The sequence below is a fragment of the Urocitellus parryii genome, chromosome Y, assembly GCF_045843805.1.
Source record: "Urocitellus parryii isolate mUroPar1 chromosome Y, mUroPar1.hap1, whole genome shotgun sequence".
Taxonomy (NCBI): domain Eukaryota; kingdom Metazoa; phylum Chordata; class Mammalia; order Rodentia; family Sciuridae; genus Urocitellus; species Urocitellus parryii.
In genome coordinates, this window is record NC_135548.1 from 14,616,703 (window position 1) to 14,641,337 (window position 24,635).

Below are 24,635 nucleotides of genomic sequence, written 5' to 3' on the forward strand. Positions count from 1 at the left end.
GAGCTGTTGAAAAATCCCACCTGCAGCAGAACTTGCTGTGTTTAAAATATCAAGTCCAAACGTGCCATAGCCTGTGAAGTCCATAAAGTCTTGGACTTTGCAGCCCCATTTTTCACTATTATGTGCTGTGCTCTATGATCCCTTGTGTCAGCTTATCTCCAGTATGTCAGTGTCCTGTATCCTTGCTACATGGCACATTGCTTATACACAGGCTAACAATGTCTTCCCACCCATTATCCCTAGTTAGTGTATCAGATTTTACCTGCTGTACCCTCTACAAAATCTGTACTGTGCAACTATCACATTGTCTCCTACCCAGGAGGAGACAATGCATTTGCTTTTCTTTGTATCAAGAGTCACCAAATTATAGCTTTTGCCCTGAGTCCACCTGCCATCTGTTTTTGTAAATGAAGTTTTATAAGAATACAGACAGGCTCTCATTTATTTGAGCTATAAAAGAAAAGTCAAGTGGTTACAACAGAAATTGAATGACCTGCAGAGATTTCAGTGGTTTCTATTTGGTCCTTTTACAGAGAGAATTTGCCAACCTTGGTAGATAGAATTGCCTCTGACAAGAGAATATGAGATCCTGGATTATAGAAAATATGAGGTTTATTTATCGATAAGTTAATTTTTTTTGTAATGTAATAAATGTAGTTCAGTGAAGGACATCAGTAAATTCAAAAACTGTATGAACTTTCAGTCATTTACAAGTTACCTAAAAAAAGAACAAATGAGTTATTTAATAAGTGAATGTCAGAAGACCTCAATTCAGTTCTTGATGACTTTAAGGAAATTATTCGGTGCTGGATTGTGTCCTCTAATAAATGAGGAGGTGGTCTGGAACTCTCTCCTGGTTCTCCAAACTGTCATTTAGTTATTCTCAGAAAAGAGAGAATAACATAATGGTAAGCCAAGAGAACTCTGGGCTCAACTTGAAAATGGCAAATGACCTTTGAGGTAACCCAGGAGAGAAACATAGAAATACTAAGGAGCCGTCTTTATTAATTTCTTTTCTTTCCCTGGAAAATTCCAGTTGCGTCTTCCAAAACCTCTGCTTAAAATTCAAACCACAGATTCAACCAGGAAAAATTAGAGAAAACTCCAAAAAAAAAAAAAAAAAAGCAGTGAACAAGTGAAGATAACCTGGTGAAAAGCCAGTACCACATTCCCTGTCAGTAAGAGGGAGGAGAGAAATGGAGCATCAGGTGAAGGTGCTCTTTAAACCTTGGCCACTCATTCAGCCTGGCAGGGGGTCAGACATGACCCACAGCTGACAATACTTACTTTCTGTAAGGCCCCTCTGCCATATCCCCAGCTCTGGAACCCCATAGTCTTATATTTTGTGGTTTAACAGTTTAAACAGGTTCTCTCAGAGTGAGTGATTGGAATGTGTCAAGTAGCAGAGCAGGAATTGAAGGCAGTTGCCTCCTAATTATTAGTGCATGTTTGCCCTCTTCTCCTTCATGGCGCAGGTCTGTCCCCTTAATATGTAACATGATGTAATGATGTGTTAGGCACACGTTAACCTCGGTAACGAACACATGTTTTGCTTTTGCTTCATATTTGGCTGTAGTTTGATTGTCTGATGCATGCTGATGAGTTTTAAGGGATACAGGGAGCCTGTGAAGCTGTTACTTTGAAAGACTTCTCACGCTCTGTTGTCAGAGTAGCTGCCAGTGACCTCACCTTCCTCCAAGACCTTGGACACACACACACAGCATTTTAAGATCCATCATGGGACAGTGAACATGGCTTACCTTTTTCCTTAAATAATTAGCATTCCAAACTCAAGTCTAAACAGAAAGCAGGATGTGAGTTGTTAATCCTACTTCCTGTTGGAAATCACCCATCTATATGAAAAGTTCTCTAAGCCAGTGATGCTAGCAAAGCATTCACTGGAAAAATATTAACACTCCGCACAACCACAGACATACAGAGGGAGTCATAGTAGCATGAAAATATTGTCTCTTTCTATTAAAACATATAAGTTGAGCTGTGGAGAATTTCTACTTGACCTCTACTGCAGACATAGTATCATCTCTTCAGTGTCAAAAATGGGAGTTTTATTTTGAATAACTTCGACAGTGATAGCATTTATGGTTTAAGTTCAAGGAGAAATAAAGTAGGAAAGCTAAAGGTTACTAGATGCAGAAGTTTTATAACCAACATGTATTTCACAGACACTAGATATCATTTAAATGCATGAAATTTTAAGTCCAGCGACATTTCTCTTCAAAGCAAATTATTTATTTATCTGTTACTGGGGATTGAATCCATGGATGTTTTACCACTGAACTACAACCCCAGATCTTTTTTATTTTATTTTGCTGAGGCTGGCCTCAGAATTGCCATCCTCCTTCCTCAGCCTCCTGAGTGACTGGGATTACAGGCATGTACTACTGCACCAGGCTTCAAAGCATATTTTTATCAACAATTATAATAGGTAATTCAATTTTAGCAACTTTGTCCTGAATTTGGGGCCTTCAGATATTTTTTTCACTCTCCATTAAGAATGTTTAAGAGCTTCAGGGAACTTCCTCAGGCTCCAGTGTGTGTTTATAGCATCCTAGTTCATGGTGTGAACTCCAGGGCCACAGCTTGTGCTGGAATCCCAGGTAGTCACTCACTCACTCCATATAGCTGTGCCCATGTGCCTTGACTTCCCTCAAGTGTCCCATTTCCTCATCTGTAAAACTTGGGTATTAGCAATCCCTGCCTGTAAAATGGCTGTGATGGTTCAATAAATGAATATATGTAAAGAATTCAAAGTGCCTCTCCCACTGTAAACAAAGAGGAAACACATGCATCCTTAATTGTATAAATATGCACATATATGGATACAGATATATGGACTGCAAATCCATATTCTTCATTTTAAGTGACTTACAAATAACCATCACTTGCAAAATATGTTTCTCTGTGGCAAAATAGGAACCATTTAGAGGGCAATGTCAGTTTCTTGCTTCTCAAGTAAATGAGAAGGCTGGTTATTGCATTTTAACAAAGAAAATGAAACCACCAAGAAAATCTTTGCATAGTCTGTAGCGCCAGACTGTTTATTGAGGATTGGACAGCACATCATACATCATCGCCTCTTTTGCTGAGTTATCACACGGAGTCAATGTTGAAAAAGGACGTGAAGAATGCTGCTCTTGGACTCCAGTTTGAGTCCCTGGCACTGGTGGTCCAGGGCTCCCATTAATAACTCCCGATGCAGTTGGCCTCTCCAGCACTTGGTGAAAGAGGATTAACATCTGTTGTGCCAAAAAAAACATAAGTGCTAATATTTCTTTTAGTCGACATCTTTGTTTTACCAGATTTCATTCAGTAGCTTTCCTTTGTTTATTTAGGAACTCACGGCATTTTACATTGTCACCATCAGAAAATGTTGACAAGCTCACAGAACTGTTCACTGAAACATCATTGTAGCTCTGTGCAAAATGTCACGCCAGTCTGCGCTCACTGTTTCTTAAACATGGGTTGGAAGCAAAATCTGTAAATCTGCCTAATGTGAAGGGTTCATTGTCTCCATAAAGGAAATTGTTGCATTTTTTTAATGAAGTTGTGAGAAGAGTTGCAATTTTTTAATAGGTCAAAAATGAAGAAATGCAAACAGATTTAGCTAGAATAATTTTTAGTTACTAAAAGTCTTTATGCATCTGTGTTTTCAGATTCCACGTTTGATTTTTCAATCACCATGACTAAAGGCAGAATAGAACATTGTAAACAGTAAAAGATTTTAAGTCTGAAGTACAGCAGTACCAGTTCACAGATGTATGGCTGTGTGCACTGAGAAACATCTGGAACGATATATTATAATTGCCTCTCTGTAAATAAAAAGAATAATATCATTCAGTATAATGCACCAAATTATTGTAAGAACAATTAAATGAAATATTTGCTGCAATTCTGAATAGAAAATATTATTTTCTGTCCATATAACATTTACTCTTTTTTTTTCTCTCTAGGCCAGGACTTCTCAACATCAGTGAACCTGCCGCACAGCTGTGGCTGGCAGACACGTGGCCTAATACTGGCAACAGCCACAATGTCTGCTCCATCAACTGCTGCACCGCGGGCAATGGAAACAGCCACAGCAACCTGACCACCTACAGCCGCCCAGGTTAGGGACACGGAGAGAGGGAGATATGCACTGGCCTTGGGCTAGTTATCCAGAAGCAGCTGACTTTCCTTTCCCTCTGCCCACCTGGGGAAGGGAACTTTGATCCACATTTTCATGAAATGTCCAACACTGTGTAGCAAGCTAGCATGATTCAAATATTTTCTCCATTTCTAAACTTTTATATTTCACCCTCCACCAAGATTTCCTCAGAGAATGAAGAAGACAAGCTCTAGCATAGATTGCAAGAAAACAAAGTTGTGCACAATCATTTATAAGAATGAGTACAATGATAAGTTTAGTTGCAATAATTTATTATATTCATGATTTTAGGAATAAATAACAAAGATCAAAAGGTCAATAAATCCATAGTTTGAGTGGACTTAATTCTAACAGTAAGAGTTATAATATTTGAACAAGAATAATAACAAAAAAATTTAAATGAAAGTTTAAATCAGATATTATAGTATAGATGTAAATCCTGAAGACATAAGAAATACACACATCCATATATATTTCAGGTGTGTAAGTGTACATTTATAGTCTGTTCTATACTTTGGTTCTGAAATATGTGTGAGTAAATTACTTCACTAAAATTTCATGCTAAAACATCACAGTAAGACAAGTAGATATGGAGCACTGCAAGATCTAAAGGCAGAAAAAAAATACAGATAATTTCTTATGAAACAAAAAGTCCCATTATTAATAAGATAGGAAACATTTAAATAGTTGTAAAGAAACAAATAAGATGCCTATGAAAGTAAAATAATGCCTGGAGCTAAGGAAATGAGAATGAGAAGATGGCATGTAAGTAAAGATGTAATAAATTATAAAGAACAAATCATAGAACTATGAATATGTCTACCCTAAAAACAATCCCATGTCTCCATTATTAGATGTGGATATGTCCATCCACACAACTAGTGTGTGTCCTCCAGAGGCCCAGGTTCTGCTGTCTATATAGATAGTCATGTATCATAAACAAAAGGGACACCTACTGGAATTAATATGTTGCATTGTCCAGTATGATAGTTACTGGCAACAGATGGCTACTTAAATTCAAATCAACTAAATAAAATACAGTTTGAAATTCAGCTCCTCATTCTCACTACCCACATTTCAAGTTCTCCATAGCTGTTATGTGGCCAGTGGCAACTATATTGGACACTGGAGTCTAGGACAAGTCCAACACTTTTAGAAGACCTTTTGGATAACACTCATATAGAAATATTGGCAAAGCAAAATGAGTATAGTGCCTTTAGATTATTTTTTAATCATCATTAAACAAAACAATTCCTAGAAATTTGATATGAGAATTACTGTAATCCAGATGTACCAAATATCTCTGCTGCTTGATCATGTATGATTAAATTAAGTAGCTTAATTTAGTAACATAGAGAAGCTGAAAATTTTTCTTAAGATTATATTCATATTTACATCTTTAGTAGAAAGCATGTTAATTTTCATTTATTAAGATATCCAGTTAAAACCAATTCTTAAAGAGACCTGTTATTGATAGTGCCACTTTTAATCAATCTGAATAGAATAATGATGTTTTTCCATGGCACCTTTTTAAATTTAAAAATGTTTATCCTTACAATATGACTTTAATTATTCCTGCTGTTTTAATATTTTCAATCATAGGCCTTAAATATCTCTCTCTCTCTCTCTCTCTCTCTCTCTCTCTCTCTCTCTCTCTCTCTGTATGTGTGTGTGTGTGTGTGTGTGTGATCAGTTATTTAATTTCTAAATATTTCAATGAAGGGAAGATCAGAGTGGAATGAGGTATTAGACATAGTAGATATTATTTCAGGCATTATTTGATTAAGTGACCTGGTTAGTGTGGTTCATTTTGTCATCATTATTGTCATTTTATACTTGGGATGTCATTACGAAACCATGAAAAAATGATTATGTAGCATTTCTCTTCAATAATGATTACCCTATATGACCAAGATAGGAACTAATAAAATTCTCCTAAGCACTATTAACTATCACCTTATCCCTGCTCATCTTATCTTTTGAGGATAAAAATATTAGAATTGACCTGTGGATACATTTTCCTCTTTGGATTCTTATGTGCTTTGTTCTGTAGCTTCAAATAGTTCATTAACCCAAGACTAGAAAATTTAAAGTTAACAAAGATTCACGTATGTATTATTTTAGTGGAATTCCTGTTAAAATGGTTGTTAAAGGAAATTCCTATTTTAAATTAGATGAATTATTTAGCATACAGCAGTGGCATAAGTTTATAATTATGTCCTCTCTACACAAATGCTCTGGATGCTCTTATTCCCTCAAGTTTGATTTCCCTTAGAAAGTCCATATGAATATGGGGCCCTTTCTATTGATCTAATTTAAGCCCATTTGTACTTTACATCGCAATTTTACTGTGACTCGCAAAGCTTCTTAGAAAGAAATTGAAAATGAATAACCATGCAGAATGACTTTTTCCTTTTCCTCTCCATTGCACATAGCTGATTGTATAGCAAATTATAACAACCAACTGGATAACAAACAAACAAATCTGATGCTCCCTGAGTCAACTGTTTATGGTGATGTGGATCTTAGTAACAAAATCAATGAGATGAAAACCTTCAATAGCCCAAATCTGAAGTACGGGCGTTTTGTCAATCCATCAGGCCAGCCCACTCCTTATGCCACCACCCAGCTCATCCAGTCCAACCTCACCAATAACATGAACAATGGCAGCGGGGACTCCAGCGAGAAGCACTGGAAACCACCCGGTCAGCAGAAACAAGAAGTGGCACCAATTCAGTATAACATCATGGAGCAAAACAAACTGAACAAAGGTGAACAGCTCGGCCCTTATTCCTTCTCTTTCCCATGTTGACATTCTTAGCCCCTCGGCACTAGATGTCAACAACTGTCTGTGACTCGAAAGTCACCTCTTTCCTTTGGTTATTGTGATTTTCTTCTTTCTTTGGTTTCGGAATTTCCAGTGTCAAAGAGTTAATTAGCACCACAATAAGCTTGGAAAATTGATTTTATAATAATATATAAGTATTTTCAAATGGTTTTGAGATTAATTTAAATTTAATAGTAGGTGAGGGATTGCTGAGGACATACAATCTTTTATTCATAAGGCAGATGTACAACTGTCACAATACCTCGAATTTTCAATAAATAGACTATTCCACTCTTTCCACTTGAGGATGGAAGATAATTGCTTCTACATGGTCCTATGAATGAAGGGCCTTTTTATATCAAACTGAAGAAAAATAATTAAATTAAACTTGAACTGGAGAAGTGGTTCAATTTGTTGTATTTCTCAGATCTTGTGTGGTTCCTGAGATTGCTATGATGTATATAATTTTAGAACCTCAATTTCTTGGGTTGACCTGATTGAAGTCTGCCAGTATAGAACCTAAAATAAATGGAGTTTAGTATTAACTTGAAGCAGCAGAATAGTATTTTATGGCCTGAGGGGAATATCTGTGTATTGTAATGTTGTAATGCATGTGGGTTGAAAGAGATAGGTGTTTGATTTCTTTGTAGTTCTTCAGGCTACTGCTTTAATAACATGATTTGCAAAGTTATATACCTCTAGCTATAACTAGATTGCTCTAATTTGAATAGATGGGGCAATGTTGTGCACGTATCCTGGTCAAGAATGCATTTTATGGTACATAATTAGAGGTACGGATTTATTTTCTTAGGCTTGAGTTGAGAGCATTTTCTTCAAAAATAAAACTTTGTGAAGCTGGAGAGTATAACAAGATAATTTAAACATTTCATTAAGTTCATGTCATGTTTTAATTTGATAATAAAGTCATCTAGCTTTTTCCCAAGTTTGAGAAGGTACTTAACTGGTATAATAATCCAATTTAATAAATATTTATTAAGATTCCTACATACATTGATGACAAAGACTGACAAAATTGAGAGCAGATTCTGCAGCTATGGAGATTACTGTGGGGATTCAAACCATTACATTATTTTTCCATAGTGTGTGGTTTTACTCTGGACCTCAGAAAGCTCTGACAGTCCTCTGTACAAACATTTCAGAACTCTGATTTATTGTTTGTACTGCTTGTAAGCAGATTTGGTATGTCAGAGTGTAATAAAGACCCCGGAATGCAGCTAGGCTGACAGATTATTACTGACTACATTCCAGTAGCAAGCTTATCATCTGGATTTTCACCTTTGCCTAAATAAGGAGAAGCATTTCTGGGGCAGATTGGATATTTTATTTTCTTATCAGGGATACATTTTTATGAGATATCATCTAGCTGACAAGTTTCCGTTTTATTTTTATTTTATTGTAATTTATGTTTTATGAGTTGCAGATGTGGCATTTTCTGATTTATTCTTGTTAGAATTATTTTGTTACTATATATACATGTATGTACATATTTTGGGGGGAGAGTACTACTGATTGAGGGTACTGGGTCTCATGCATACTAAGTATGTGCTTTACCACTTAGCTATACCCCCAGTTTCTATTCCTATATTTTTAAATGGATATATAGACATCCATTTTGAGTGTAAGTCTTTTTATAGCCTGACAATTTGAATCTAAAAATAAAAGAGAAAAACAGACAATTGGTTTCTTAATGTACTCAGAAATATATACAAAATAAAGAGATTAGAAATAACTCACAAAGAAAACATAAATGTATATATTTTTTCTATCTGAAATATCTAGATTATCCAGCAAATGACACAGTTCTTCCAACAATTCCATACAATCACTCATATGACCAGGATACGGGAGGATCCTACAACAGTTCGAATCAGGACAGTAGTACATCTGGTAAGGGGATCCCAGGAAACATCTACCTCTCTGTTTAAAAGATGGTACAGCCCCAGATGGACTGAAGTATTGAATCACTTTATATCATTTGAATCTAATCTTTCTTTATATCAGGCTTGGGTTTTTGTTTTTTATATCAGACATGGGTCTTATTTTTTCAGTTTAAGGGACTATATTCTCAGTAAACCATTTTATTTTCCATTAGGTATCAAATACTAAGCTCCCTGTTTTCTTCCTTTATCAGTAAATCAAAAGTATGAACTAAAATTTAAAAGCAGCTACCACTAAACTTTAAAGGCAGCTGAAACTTTTTTCTCCCTTTTCCAAAATATAACATAAGAAATGTTGTACATATAGGTAATCAGATAAATCTGTTACCATTTGAAATAATGCTATTAAAGCAAGTAACGTTTAAGTACACTTCAGCACTGTAAAAACCTGAGAGACAATAACCTGAGATCCAGCTACTGTCTCAGTTTGTACTTTCTCTGTGATCCCTCCGTTCTTGTTCAAGAGCCTCATAAAGCAACCTCTCAGCCTCAATTTGTCCATGCCTCAAAAACCACAGAGACTCCTCCCTGTGGTCTTCATGCTGGGACAGCTGTTTGCCAGCTGTTTTCCTGATAGGGGTTGCAGATGGGAGCTTGATGGTACTTAAGTCCTGTTTTTCTAATTAAAGGTGGTTCATTATTAGAACTAACATGTGGCAAGTCACACCACAATGAGAACAAACTAATTGGTCTTGAATGGAGCATGTATCTGCAGGAGAGGGTAGAAATGGCACCTCCCAGCAACTGGATCAAAGTCATTGCTAGGTTCTTTTAGCCAAGTGTCTCTACCTCCTTCTGTAAAGAACATCACATTCACAGTTTGCTGCCTTCTTTTAGCTAAAGTATGCTGGTTTAACATTTTCTAACCTGTGTTGAAATTTTTCTTATTTAAAGGAGCTTAGAAATGGCCCTTTTTCTTTGTAGATTTTCTCAGAATCTACTGTACATTAATTTGTATTAACAATGAAAATATTATCAAATATTTTTTTTTTCTTTTTTAAATCAAGTAAACTGACTTAAAAATGCCAAAGATCTACTTTTGGGAAAAACATAAAAACATAAAATATTTAGATATTTGAATGTTGATGTAATTTCATCTTTATATTCTTACTTATAGAGAAAATCATATTTTAATAGGGGAAAAACCCCATGATTCTAGGTTATTAATTTTCGATTGACCTTCTCCATCTCTTAGCTTAGACACTGAGACCATGATGCCATGCTGCTATTCATCACCTGTTATTCTGTGGATATTTGGTAAAACAATTATAAAGGAGTGAGGTCTGGTGAAGGTAGGGAGCAAGTAAAGCTAGTACATGAAGTACAGGAAAGGTTTGTATGGGTCAAGTCACTGGGTCAGGTGGAGTTACTACCATGCATGTGTCTCAGGAAATCCAGAGGAAGACACTGGCCAATGTTGACTCTGTCATGCATGCCCAGTCACCCCAGTACATAACAACCGAGTGACAGACAGAAACAGAGACACCCAGGCTCAGGGCTGGAGTCACAGTTTATTAGTAACAGCCTGTTCCTCAGCCCACACTTGGTGTTGTAACATACCAAGGCAAGAACATCTGGTATAACAAACACTGCCGTTAGAAAATTCCCAAGTGACTTAAAAAAAAGTAAGTCCCTCTGCCACTGAGTAAGCTAAGACCTGTGTCATATGCAGGGTGACATGTAGCTGTTTAAGTTAGGATTAAAAAAAAAAAGATCAAGACAATTCACTGATATTACAGGATCATATGAGAAAAATCAATTACAATTCAATTGCAATTAACAATTATTGTCTATAATATAAATATGATTCTAAAATATATTCAGGGGGAGAACTTTATCCCCAGATACCTTTTGACCTGAAGGTTTTAAAAGGGGAACATATGCATCTATGGTGTTCAAAGAATACACCAAATCTAAAATTGGAAAACTGTAGCACTTGAAGAATTGGGTTATTTCAAACTATTAGGAACGTTCAGCAACATTATTTTACTATAAGCCACAATTTTATAGAAACAGCAGCTGAGAAGATGTCTGTCCCTTTCTAAGAGCATTTTTTGGCTTCTTTTGTCGTTAGTTATATTAGTTCTTCCAGCATTTATTCTCATCTGTATCTGCCCTTCTGAAGAAAACTAATAATTTCATTGTGCCCAAAACATTTCAATGGACAAGTACAAATTATATATATTCAGTGATTTAATGCAACAGTGGAACTCTAATAGATCGTATCTGTATCATATTGTATTTTAGGTTTCAGCAATTAAATAATAGAAAGGCACTCCAGAAAATATGTCTACAGCTCATTTGTTTTAGATGATAATCCATAATGCAATTAATTACTGTAGGAAGATCACTATTAATGATATGACTTGTAAAATTCATTTATGGTTTTATTGCTTTTTTGCTATGCGTTCTACAGTTAAATTGACAATTCTTTGCTTCTTCTCTTCTATAAAATTCTGAATTAAAATTAATGAAGAAAAGTGTGTTTATCTCTATATACCTGAATAAATTATAAGATCATATTCACAGAAAATAATTAATCATGGATAATAGGAAAAAAAATTAAAGGCCAGGAATAAAAGACTTGTACTTAATTTCTTCTCTAGGAAGTCAAGGGCACAAAAAAGGGGCACGGACACCCAAGGTTTCCAAACAGGGTGGCATGAACTGGGCAGACTTGCTTCCTCCTCCCCCGGCACATCCTTCTCCCCATGGCAACAGTGAAGAGTACAGTATTTCTGTAGATGAAAGGTAGGCGGAACATAACCTGTGAATGGTATAATACATTTGCTTATACCCACCCAAGTAGTTGTTACCCTGTACTGCCAAGAGGAGACTGACTCCTGAAGTTCACAGAGTTATCTCTAAATAAGACAATGTTGATCAGTGTCGCTTTAAAACCCTCCTCAGGGATGCCCATAAAAGAATGAGTGCTCTAGAAACTTCTTTAGGAACTGGGAATTACACACACACACACACACACACACACACACACACACAGGAAATCTTGAGTTTGTATATATAGAATTTCACATATGATTTTGTGATTTTCAAAATAGTCATGCACTGCCTAAGGTCATTTCAGTCAATGGCAGACCACATATATGATGCTCTTCCCATAATATTAAAATGGAGCAGAAAAATTCCCATTGTCTATTATTTGTACTGTACCTTTTCCATACTTAGATGTGCCTAGATACCTGACTACTTCCCCTGGTGTTTCAGAGGCGTTCAGTATTAAGTATGATGATATACAGGTCCAGAGCCTAGGAGCAATAGGCTATATTATTTAGCCCGGTTTGTGTTAATGCCATGGGAGTTTGTCTAAATCTACTCTGAAGTTCAGACAGTCATGAAATCCCTAAACAAGGTGTTTCTTAGAGCATGTTCCTGTAGTTAAGTGATACATGACTGTGTTAGAATTTCTTTGACACATTGTTAAGTTTTCATAAAATAATTATGTGGATTTACATACCACAATTTCTGGAGACTACATTTTTCTTAGATATTATCACATTATGCTGAAAATTACTTGTAGAGGTTTAAACTTCCCTGAACTATTTCTCAGAAGGATTTAAAAAGAACAAATAGTCCACATGAAAAAATGAAAAGTTAGAGTGCTTCCTCTCATCCCAGAATCTTTATAATTGGACATGATACCTCAAACAAAACAAAACATTTTGCTGCTTTAGTAGTGAGATTAAAAGCAGAGAATTCTCTTGACTTAGAGAATTAACTACAAAAAAAATGAAATCTACTTGGAAATAGTCTTTTCAATGACTTTATAGAAATAAAGGCTTTGTTTTTTAATTCTTATAAAAAAGAGTTTTACAGTCCCAGCTGTGCACAGAAGACAAAACCTCTGTGCTTCTGTTTTTTAATCATTTTTAAATAACATATATTTTCAAGTAAAATTCTTTTACAAAAATGTTAACAGGCGATTCCCATTATCCATAGTAGTTATGTTTTATAAAGTTGCTGTGAACACTGAATTGGTGAATATGGAACCATTAGTCTCTAGGGGAAATACAGGGTTAGATTCTTTGAGCCTCAGGTCACAACATTTTGGTTGATCTGAGGCCTTTTTTTATATGTGTTTTGTTTAAAGCACCATTATTTAATATATATTTTTCATTAATATAGTGTCATTTCTGAGAAAACACATCTGTTATAGACACATTTTCTCTGTTAGGCACATCACAACCCTCTTAAGTTAGGAGTGCCAAGCTGCATGTTAACATTTCCTCTGGGTGCCATTTTTAACAGGGAAATCACTGATATTAAGCAAGAAAATTTCAAGCAATGTGGGCCCTAAATCAACTGTTCAAATGATGTGAGAGCTGACGAAAGAAAATATGTGTTGTCTTGTTTTGCTTCTGCTGGGTACATGCATGTCAGGTGGTTCAATTTTTTGGTGTCTTTTTGTATGTATGAAGATGGCCACAAAAACATCACTAGTATTGATATGGGGGTTTCAAATTCACTGAATCAGTGAATTTGCGAATATAGAATCTGCAAATCGTGAAGATAAGTTTGGTCATAATAGTTTGTTTTCCAGGCTATTTTAATAGAATATTTTATTCTATTTTAGTTGACTAAAAAGGGTTAAAATAAAATATGCTATTGTAGATTTAAAAAAAAATACTACAAGATATACAACTTCTCCCCAAAGAGAAAGATTTGATTTGCCTGGTAAGAATGAATCTAATCTGCTGATAAGTGTTTTTCACCTTGAAAATGATAAAGTTATCAATTAAGAGCAGGGATTTTTATGGATCCTGGGACCATGCAGAGATATGGACTTTTGCAAAACTAACATGGCAGGGGTGGGAAAACTGGGAAGGCAAACGTAAGCCAGATTATGCCCATACTCAAATGCCTTGCTGCAGCATTTTTATTTTATTCTCTAAGCAATTAGAGAGCCATTTATTACTTGGAGCAAATGAACGACCTGACAGTGACTTGTATTATAGTAAAGCAATTTTGGAACAATGTGACCATGGCGAAGCAAGGAGTGACTGGCGGCAAAGAGATCAATTAAAAGATTATTGCAGTAGGACATGCAACAGATGAAAACAAGGGAACAGATTGTAGAGAGTCCTTATAGGTAGAATAGAGATGAATTGTGAGACAGGTTAATGAAGAGGAGAAAGGAATAATTCTCTTCACGATTACTAATTTGGATAGGTGAGCAAATTGCTTGGCTACTTGATAACAAAGGAAACATAAGAAGGAGTTACAAAAATTGAGGTAGGAGGATTAGGGAATTAAAAAAGATAAAAAGCAACCACATTATTTAAGCATCAGTTTTCCTAAGGTAAAGTAAACAAGGCGGGGAGTTAGAGAACAAATAAGAGAGAGCAGTAATCAAACAGTTTATATAATGCTGTACATCTTTGTCATTCTAATCATTAAACATATTCCTGGGATAAGATAAGATAGAAAAGTGTAAGTACTCTCCAGATTTATCTTGTTTCCTACTCAGATCTAGCCCAGGAGCAGAAGAGCATTTTACTGTTTAGGGGTATTGTATTTTTCACTCACCATCCTAAATTCAAACCAACCAGTTCATTTTGTGCCCAACTGAAGAAATAATGATCTATTTGCATTTTCAAAAGAGAGTTCTATTGAACTATGTAAGTTGTTTCCAGTATCTCTCCCTTTGAAAGAATTTAGAAAGTCCTTTGCTCAGGGTCTAGAACTTCATCATCAGACTATCTGCAATGCCATCTTTGCATCTTCTTGAGAATATGTTGCACTGGAGGAATAGAACATAGTACATTTGATATATACTAAGTTAAACTATGTTAAGTGGGTTTTTTTACTGTTTCTTTATAATTTCTCAGCCTGTATAATATGCTAATAATAATTTACAATCTTGCAGAGAAAAATAGTATATGTAATACTTCAAAAATCTTCATGATAGCAGACTTTTTAAAACAATGACTCCTTACTATGATTTAGAAGAATTAGCAGGGCGGTGATGTATTGCATTATATAAGTTGTAATTTCATTACATCTCTCTTGTTTATTCTCTACCACCTAAATTGATGACATTAGCTCAGGAAAGTTGATGCTCAAATCGTGTGGGTGCTTTGTATCTTTTTTGCTTTCCTAATCCCACTGTCTCACTCTGTGTAACACTTTTCCTCTGTTTTCTTTATGATCAAGTAGCCTAGCAGTTTCCTCATTCATCCAAACTAGAAGTCTTGTACAAAATTTTTCCTTTTCCTCTTCTTCAATAAGCTCTTCCACAATTCATTTCTCTCTTCATATTTGAAAACAAGTCAAAGCTGACATTCCACTTACTATAGCAGTAGTTCATTGGGAGAAACTGAAGTAAGTCAGCATGTTCTTATAGTAACACATAACATGTTGTTTCAGCTATGATCAAGAAATGCCATGTCCTGTACCACCAGCACGGATGTATTTGCAGCAGGATGAATTAGAAGAGGAGGAAGATGAAAGAGGCCCCACACCTCCTGTGCGGGGAGCAGCTTCTTCTCCAGCTGCTGTGTCCTATAGCCATCAGTCCACTGCCACTCTGACCCCGTCCCCACAGGAAGAACTCCAGCCCATGTTGCAGGATTGCCCAGAGGAGATTGGCCATATGCAACACCCACCAGACAGGCGGTATGTGGTTTAGAAATAAATTTTAGCAGAATCAGATCATTTCCACTACTCACTGAATGCTGTCCCATGAAGCAGTTTTCAAATCACATGAGCATTTTCTTGGAGTATTTTCCCACAGTAAAGCCTGATAAAGGACATATCAGTAATACTGTTGACCATGACATTAGATTAATTGATCCCAGGGCACTTGCAACCATAAAATAATGGGCATTGATACTTACCCACTTATGATAATTACATTCAAGTACATTTGGCCTGCTAGTCTCATGACATGTTATTGCTGGTGGGTGTTTTTTGTACTTTAACTTTCGTTGTGCATGAGCAAACCACTTCTTTCTTTAGAAAAAGAGATTTTTCTCTTATCTTCTAAAATTGAGTTCCACATAATGATTTGTTCTTTCATAGCTGTAATGTCATAGTAGAATGAATGAGTTTAGTGTGTTCATTTTATGTTGACCTCAGATACCTTTACTTTGATATAGGTTGGGATTATTTTATCCAGGTTACTACACAATATGTGTGAGTGGGTGTGGGTGTGAGTGTGTGTGTTTAGACTTTTTACCCTAGTGAACATCATCATCCAATACATATTTTTGTTATCTGGGATTTCAGTTGTCATTTCTACCACATAAAAGCTATTACTGTATCATGTTAGCTCTTCTCTCATTGTTGATGATATTGTTTGTACTATTTTATTGCCCTTGACACATTATAATATGTGTCTATTGCTTTCCATATTCCTAATATCATTTGAAATCGGGTATATCATTTGCCTCAGAAGATTTTTCCTCAATATTCTTGAATGAATAACAAATCCTGGTTTGTGCTGTTTGAATTTTATTCTGCTGATTAAGATAGAATTTGCAGCGTTTGCTAACAATTCTGTCATTAAGAAGTTATTACCAAATTCAAATCCTATACTTCTTAAACAGAAAGAAGTAGTTAAACCTTTCCCTGTGTGACAAGGGGAAACTTAGATTGCCATATATTTAAATAGTATTAACCTTTGAACTTCATGAAGATTGAAAGCAAATAAGTTGTCTTTTTTTTCCTATTAGCATCACAAGCCATCTCAGTTACTTTTATTAGAAGCAAATGAGAGACGGACAGAGACCATTAAGCTTCTTTCCTTCTCTCAATAGTAACCTATTTCCTTCCACTCTCCTCTTTGTGGCCACTGGGACCCCAGATCTTCCTCCTGAATAGCCTTTTGTTTGTTTGTTTAATTATTCCTTCTGTAATCCTTTTTACCTTCCTTGTAAACAAAAAACAAACATGAGTTTCCTGTCATCTGTGTGGACATTACAGACGTAGGCTCTCCCTTCAATCCTCCCTTCTTTCCCTATTAACTATGTGGCTTTTAAACTTTCCGTAGCCTTCTCTCCCGGTTACAGGGTACAGACTCTCCTACTGCTGACTGTGGTTCAGCCACCTCCACCTTCCCAGTTCCTGGCTACAACTCTGCCCATTGTGTCCTAGCTTCTACACTTTTTGCTTCCATCTGTCTGCTGAAAGTAACTTCCTAATGCTAAAATCTAAAGACTTCTTTGCCCTTATTTTTCTTGAGCTCTCTGCAATGATGGCAGTTTTATAAATTGTTTGGAGAACTGAATGAGATAATGTATGTTAAGTACCTGCAGAGGGGTAAGTTTTCAGCAAATACTAGTTCCCTTTTGTTCTCCTCCTTGTGTATCACCCCATCACTTGATTTGACAATTATATTCTGATGGCTGTCAAATTTATTTAGCCAGCCCAGACCTTTTCCCTGTGTGTCACAATGATATTTTCACTTGGACATCTCCACATGTCTTAACCCAAATTGATCATCTTTGCAGTGAACACTTGCTCCTTGTCCTACTTTAATGACTACTTATTTATATACCAAAGGGATAGGCAAAAGCATAAAAAATACTTTTGCCATTTGGAGATGAGCTTAATTATCCTTCTGCCTCATCTGTGGTTTTCAAACCGTCTATGAATTAAAATATTTACCGTTTCCCTTTAATTCTAATTCCAAAATAGCCTACGATTTTATTCCTTTGTTGCCATTTCTCTTGCTACTGGACCAGGGGCCTGATCCCTGTCCCTTGGAATTTTCCCATACTCTTGAAATGATATCCATTTTTCATTCCTTTCTCTCTTTACCTTCCAATGTTCATTCATTGCATGGAAGTCTGGATCTGTTTCCCCCATTTCCAGTCCTCCTCTGGAGCCCCGCACTCAAAGCCCCTGACTGTCCTCTCTTTCCCTTCCCACAACATTTCTAATTAGTCTGTTTGAAATTCTCTGAGTTTATCTTAAACTCACCCAACATCCTGGTCTAGGACGTGCTGTTTTTTTGATTGCTTGGCAAGCATTGTTCATCTTTCCAAGTCCTGCTCAGAAACACTCCATGGAGCTTTCCTCTGATTGACTGGCAAAAATCCACCAGTCTTCTTTTTCATCTTCATCAGGCTCTGTTCCCATCTCAGTTAATCAGTTTTCTTGTTGCTTTAGTATTTCCTATTTGTTTATCTGATCCTCTATTTAAATTCAAAGCTCTCTGATGTCAGAATTCATGTCTTTCTCACGTCTTTGCCTTCACAGAATTTCCCCCACCCCCCGACCCAGTAAATGATGGCTGAAATCTGATACTGAAAATGACCTACTTTCTCCTGTTTTAGGGTGACAAATACATGTATGATCTTGAAGTATACAGATGTGATTGAGAAAAACACCATACCTGCAGCACTTATAGTGAATTTAACTAGTTTTAGCTTTTAAGTTTTTTTTTTTATTTTCAGTCTATAAAGAAATTATGAATTTTATTTCCAGGGTCATTGCTGGAAATAATTCTGGACACTAATAAAAAGGTGGTGTGAGCCCATTAAAAAAAAGAAAATCCTGTTAATGCTTTTGAAATGGTGACTATAGACTCTGTATGACATTTTAAAAATACAGATAAGCAAAATGAAAATATAAAGTACCAATGATCTGTATAGTCAGAAGCAGTCACTGTTCAGAGCTCAGTAAAAATCCTTTCAAACTTTCATCTCTACCTGTTTTCACATTGTCTTGAATTGGTAGCTTGCCAATATTATTTTGCAAGTTACTCTTTTAGCTGAACAGTGTATTTTTCTCTGTTGGTAACTTTTAGTGTAGCCACTTGGGTTAAATAGATACTGTAATTTATGTAGCTCATTCCCTAATGTTGGCATTTAAATTGTGCCTACCCTGTTGAGACTAGATAGAGTGTTGGACTCTCATCTGTAGTTAAGTCCTTGAGTGAAGCCTCTTCTCAATCCTTTTACCTATTCAAACATCAGTCCCATCAGTCAATGACTTCTGTTTCTTATCATTCTGCCACTTCCCTAATGATGCAATCATTAGAGATAGATAGCTATTTCTCTACAGGTCTCATTCTAGAGCTTCGACCCATATATCCCAGTACTTATTCCTGCAGATTTTTACTGCCTAAATATCACTCTGAGAGAAGCACATATATTCAGGCATAAATGCACTTTTCTTGTTCCAGCAGCCATTTTCTCATGCCTGCATTACAGTAATGTTCTGCTAAGTGGTCTCAGTGCCTTTGACCCTGCCCCTTCTTCAAACTGTGCCCCTGCTGAAGGCTGTACAGAGACATTTTCCTAAAATGCAATGCTGATCAAGTTTCATCAATGCTTGAAATCTCACAATGGTTTCCCATTCCCCTTAAAATAAAGACAAGATTCCTTAATGTAGCAATCAAGACCCTTTGTGATCTGACCCCTCTGTGACTTCATCCTTGCCCACTGCCACACCCCCATCAATGTCTGTATTGTTTTACTCTTAAGTTTCTTCCAGTTCCTGGAAGAAGAACAGTTCTTGTTCACTTCAAGGTCTCTGCACATTCTGCCCAACTTCCTGGAACACTATTATCTGCTCCTTTTTCAGAGCTAACACCTATGTATTCTTTAAACTCAAAATTAAGTGGCAGATCCTCCTTCCCTAATACCACAATGAAGGGATGGGAGCCTGTTATATGTATTCCGACAACACCGTATATAGTCCCATTAGGGTGCTGACTTAATGTATTATGATTGCACACATAATGAATTGTTGATCTCTTCCACTGGACTACAAGTTCAAATAAGAAGTATATTTTATTCAGCTGAATTTCTAACATAGTGTCTGAATTCCTGTCTCTATTGCTGTCTAACAAACTACTCTAAAGCTTGGTGGCCTATAACAACCATTTTATTTTATTCACAATCCCATGAATTTGGGATTCTGAAAAAAATTCAGTTGGACAATTCATCTCTAATCTACGTGACTTTCGCCTGGTTTGGGGGGTAAGATCTCCTGCCAAGTTAGTTTTATCCCTCATATCTGATGTCCCAATATTCCTCAGCCTCCATCTCCAAAGTGTCATCACATAAGCCTGGGGTTCTCATAATATAAGGTTTCAGGATAGAGACACTTTTAACATGTCAGCTGGTTTCAAAGAAGGCAGAAAGAGAAAGTTTTCAAATCAGTTTAGTACTATATTCCGATTAGGGGCATAATCTTACTCCTTCTATAGCCTATTGGTCAAAGCAGTCACAAAGCTCATTCTGATTTAACAATGTAGAACCAAATTCCCTCTCTTGTTTCAGAAGATCATTTGAATTTAGAGATATTATTATGGGTATTTTGAAAAATGAGATCTCTCTGGCCCAGATATGTATAGTTAGTTTGTATTCAGTATGTATGCCTTAAAACTGAATCCTTATAATCCTTAGACTCAAAATCTAGTAGGGACCACACAATAATATATGCACAATAGATGTTTAAAGAATAAATACACTGGGGCTGGGGTTGTGGCTCAGTGGCAGAGCGCTTGCCTCGCACATGTACAGCAGTGGGTTTGATCCTCAGTACCACATAAAAGTAAACAAAGAAATTGTGTCCATGTGTAACTAAAAAAACTTTTTAAAAAAAGAATAAATACATTATTTTATGCTTGTTGATTAGGGGCATATGTAAATATTACAATATATGTAACAAAAAGTTAATGAAAAAAGTATTATAATACCACAATATTAATTTTATAAGCCTTAAAGGCTTGAACTATTATTAATATTGCGATTTTTTGTTCTTATGAGCTTCTAGGATATTCCATATTGTCTAAAATTAGATAAACTAAGTGACTAACATAGTAGCAACCCTTCTCTTTTTCTCATATAAGAACAATGAAAATAATATAATTAAACTGATACATATTGTTTCAAAAAATGACACTATTGCATTCACTGTAGTTAATAATAAAAATACCTTGAACAGCAAAAATAGTTTTCATGTATGAAGTAGAAAATTGTCGAATGTTTTTTCATACAGAGAAGTTGAATATGATATTGTTAGAAGGAAAAGAAAGAAATAAGGTAAAGGAAAATTAAATATCTTGTCTTTTTACAAACTAGGTAATAGTTGATTATACAAAAAAATTGAAACTACACTAGTGTTAGAAAAAAGGATTTGAAAGGTATGGATTTTTTTTTCCCCTTTTGTCTTTTTCCTGGTACATGCTATATGGTGAACTGTAGAGACACCTGCTTTCATAAATTAATGGAATCACCCCTTTCTTTCTTGAACATATTTATGAAGGCATCATTTTTGTAGGAGCCTAGAGTGTTGTGAGTCACAGTCATATACTTGTACATTATTTCAGAAGATGCTGAAAACCCCTCAGGGGGAGGAATCTAAAAGGTTGAGGTTCATTTTCAACAAGCCCCACTTGAATGCAGTATCTCGAAATAGCTTTTTGTTTTCAAGTAGAATATATTACATATTTCAAACTGTACAAGTTTATCACACTTTCCCCGGGATGGCCTTATTTACAGATGGTTTGAATACATTTTTTTTCCTGTCTTTCTTCAGAATTTGCACGTGTTGGTAGTAGTTAAAAGACAGCCCTTGTTTAACATTTTTGCTCTACAGAATGTGAATTATCCAAACAGCAATGCTGGCATCCTTTCACAGGGAAGCTGGCCATTCTACACCCCTTTATTGATGGTCAAAACAGTACCCTTTGTACTAAAAACTCTTACATGACTGTAAAAAAAAAGAAATTTCTTGTGGTATTTTGGATGTGCATGCTTACAAAGGCTGCAAATTAACTTTTAAGTATGCTATTTTATTGCATTCCAAATTAAACAAAGGTTTTCCTCCTATGTGTATGACAGAATCCACATTGAAACAATTATCCATTTTAATCTCTTAAATAACTCCAGCTTTGGCACATTTTTCATATTTCTTCTAGTGCCACACACAGACACATTACAAACCACCCAGAAATGAAAAATGATGAATTATATTAAAGAACCCTGCATGTGTGAACATATAAAAAATGTGTAATAATGTATACTTATATACACATAGTCCTTTACTAAAACATGTTATTTTTGTTTCTTGTGTCTTTAATTCAAATATAACTGAAACATACCTCTCCTGGCGTGCGTGTGCATGCACACACACTCACACACACACACCTCTCTTGGCATACTTTTTTTTTTTGTGTGTGTGTGTGTGTGTGTTAATACCATTCCTAGAAGGAAGGAAGGGCATGATCTTGGAAGCAAAATTTGAGTTTAAATTCTGAATTTTAGATACCCTACCTTTAAGAACTTTGACAAAATCCTTAATTCCTCTGAATTTCAATATCCTCACATATAAAATGATAATTTAAAAAGTAACTCAGAAAATTGCTCTGAGAATTGAGATAACATTGTAAAATATGCTTAGATACAAAATATGTGCTCAGTGAATTAGTTGTTGTGTTTAAAATAATTATCATTTATTTTAACTGTCATGTGCTGAATCTGTGTTTTTTAATTCTATGAAATCAGGAGTGCAGGATCTGATGAGGTGCTGTCATGAACCTTCTGCTTGGTAGTCCCCCATTGTGTCCCATCTTTGACCTTGCATCTTCTGAGCATCACTGTGTGTCCGTTTCCCTTTTTTGCAGGCATGCTCTTAATTAGGTGCTGTTCTCTTGTTATTCTTCTACCTTGAGAATAACACCTTTTCATGACTTTTCTTTCACTTAAGTCCAAATGCTCTCTATCTTCTCAGACATCTTATATTCACTGGAGTATATTGGGTAGCGTTAGTAGAAAGACTGCTTTTAACTGATGTTCTTCAAGCCTGTGGAGAGGTGGCTGAAACATCAGTTACTCTGTGAACTAAGACTGTGGGATACTACTTAATTTTACCCTCCTTTTTGATCCTTAACTAATTTCAGCTCATTAGAAAAAAATATCTTTAAGCATATTATTAAAGAGATAGATAGAATAACAGAAAACCAAGTAAGTTTAAAACAGCCAAATACCTTCATTTAAACTCATAAATGAGTAAATTAGAGAAAAATTGCTCTTGGGTCCCATAGCTTTTAAAATGAATGTATAGGGGCTGGAGATGTGGCTCAGTGGTAGCGCGCTCGCCTGGCATGCGTGCGGCCTGGGTTCGATCCTCAGCACCACATACCAACAAAGATGTTGTGTCCGCCGAGAACTAAAAAATAAATATTAAAAATTCTCTCTCTCTCTCTCTCTCTATCTTAAAAAAATAAAAAAATAAAATGAATGTATAGTATTATTTAATACATATATGTTACATACATATTAAAATACGAAAGGAATTGTGTTATGTGCTGAATATGTTTTTGTTAATTCTATGAAATTTTACTATTTATAGTCTAGTTGAATTGACTTCGTTCACTTGGAATTGTAGAGTGGCAATAAAGAAAAGGGAAAGAAATGAATGTTTTGGAGTGAATTGGGGATGAATGAATGTTGTCTTTGGCAATAATAAGCTATCGATAATTTGGAAAGTCTTTAGGACAAATATATAGTTGGATGCTCCCCAAAAGAGTATTAATCAATGAAGTGGAACAAACTATGTTATAGGTGCATACATGAATATTTCACAATGAACCACACTATTGTGTATAATTATAATGCACTAATAAAAACATTAAAATATGTATCACTTCCTATTTTAACTTTTAAAAACTTTTCAATTCAACCGATAAACATGAGACTTAGCTGAGTATATTTCTATAAAACTTGAATAAAATGTACTGCAGGGAAGCCCCTAAGTGAGATACAAACCAAAGTAAAATCAAACTCTGATATAAAAGATTTATAGCCTTTTTTTTTCTCCCTCTGAGCAATTCAGCTCAACAGAAGCAAAGATCAAATCAGTTTCCTTGTGAATTTCTGGTTGCTTCATTGGGTCCTGACTTAGATAATGAGCTGAGCTCTTGCTCTTGATTCCTCTCCATGCAGAAGGCAGCCAGCGAGTCCTCCTCTGCCTCCACGGCCGATTTCTCCCCCGCACACCTATGGCTACATTTCAGGACCCCTGGTCTCAGATATGGATACGGATGCGCCAGAAGAGGAAGAAGATGAAGCAGACATGGAAGTTGCCAAAATACAAACTAGAAGGCTTTTATTGCTTGGGCTTGAACAGACCCCTGCCTCAAGCGTTGGGGACCTGGAGAGCTCTGTCACTGGGTCCATGATCAACGGCTGGGGTTCAGCCTCAGAGGAGGACAACATCTCCAGTGGGCGTTCCAGTGTTAGTTCTTCCGATGGCTCATTTTTCACTGATGCTGATTTTGCCCAGGCAGTGGCAGCAGCCGCAGAGTATGCTGGTCTGAAAGTGGCGCAAAGGCAGATGCAGGATGCTGGTGGTAAGTCGGGCACTTTCCCCAAGCCACAAAGAAAGCTCAATGTGTGTGCATTAGTGCTGGTTAGCACCTATGGTCTGGTGTCTAATTTATAACTACTTTTTCTTTTCTTTTTTTAATTGAGTAAGGAAACCAAAGTCCAAGAATATAATTTATTTGTATTATTTTCTTTCTTTCCTTCCTTTTTTTTCATCAGACTTTTAAACTCTGCATTTATTGAATAAATGCTATATAATGAGAGTAAAAAGAAGCTAATTCAAATGTCCTCATTTTAAGTGTAATTGTATAAATATATATGACTCTATATCTGTGTGTCTGTTTCACACTGATTGGTCTAGTTTCTTTAAGGTATGTATTTACTCA

General features: G+C 35.8%; 1 pseudogene; it reads left to right on the top strand.

Moving 5' to 3' along the window:
• LOC144250937 (roundabout homolog 1-like) overlaps positions 1-24,635 on the top strand; it is a 149,742-nt pseudogene that overhangs the window by 105,531 nt on the left and 19,576 nt on the right.